Below are 1,112 nucleotides of genomic sequence, written 5' to 3'. Positions count from 1 at the left end.
GTAATCTGATTTGGATGCTCTCTTTCTCTTTTTTCCCCCTCAAAGCCAAAGCTGCGTACGGGGCTAGAGGGCGCCGCTGGTAGGTCCAACTTCTTTCCTTTTCCTTTTGTTGTTTATTTTGTACTTTTTCCTCAGCACTAAACGACCATCCTTGTGTGGACGTTCGTCTCTTTACTCAAGCAAACAAACACACAAAAAGAAAACAAACAAACAAACAAACAAACAAACAAAATAAATAACTTTGGAAATAATGGAATGACACTTGGGAAATGCACACTCAAATGCATTACAGAATCTTTTTTAACATTACGAAATGATTCTAAAATATGATTCATCTGTGCTGTGTGTAGTGGGTATGATGAATTAATGCTGTTTTCACAAGAGTCTCGTTCTTATAACACTTGAACGATTTATATGACGTGGGCCATTAGCTTTAAAAACTGAATAAAATACCAACCCACTCAATCGTAGCTATTCGATCATTGTCACATTTTGGACATTCCTCGAATTTTAAATGAATGAATCAATATGTTTTTATTAACAGATGTAAAGCTGGGATGGAACCTGAAGAGGGGGGCGAGCAGAGATGGACATGTTCCGACTGCAGTGACTCCAACACAGTGGACAAGTAAGACAAGATTTTCTCTTGCGTCCTATTTTCTGATACATTACATAACTGTATAATAAGTGTTTACGTAATCTGTGATATTTCTTCGTGTTTTTTTGTTTGTGTTTCTTTTTCTGTATTGTGATATGAATTGGTGAATTAAATTGCTGCCCGCTGTTGATCGATGACTAACGCTTAGAAAAATAGAAGACATTTACTTGCCATTTAATTCTTAACAATAATAATCGGGAAACAGTGTTTTTAGAAAGTAGTTTTACTTTAGAAAATGACAGAGCGTGATGGAAAAAGGGGGGATAAATGGAATATTATCGTTTGACAAAAGTGATAGCTTATGGTTTTTGTTTGGGTATGGAAGAAATAAATGACGCATTATAATATTATACAGGAAACATTATGAAGGCAAAGAGTCGATTACTTTTCTCAAAAGTACACAGCCCCCATCCACCCACCCACCCACCCCTTCGCCCCCTGCAGACTGCAGACA

Source organism: Aplysia californica, unplaced genomic scaffold, assembly GCF_000002075.1.
Source record: "Aplysia californica isolate F4 #8 unplaced genomic scaffold, AplCal3.0 scaffold00283, whole genome shotgun sequence".
NCBI lineage: Eukaryota > Metazoa > Mollusca > Gastropoda > Aplysiida > Aplysiidae > Aplysia > Aplysia californica.
Note: the sequence above shows the minus strand (reverse complement) of the source record.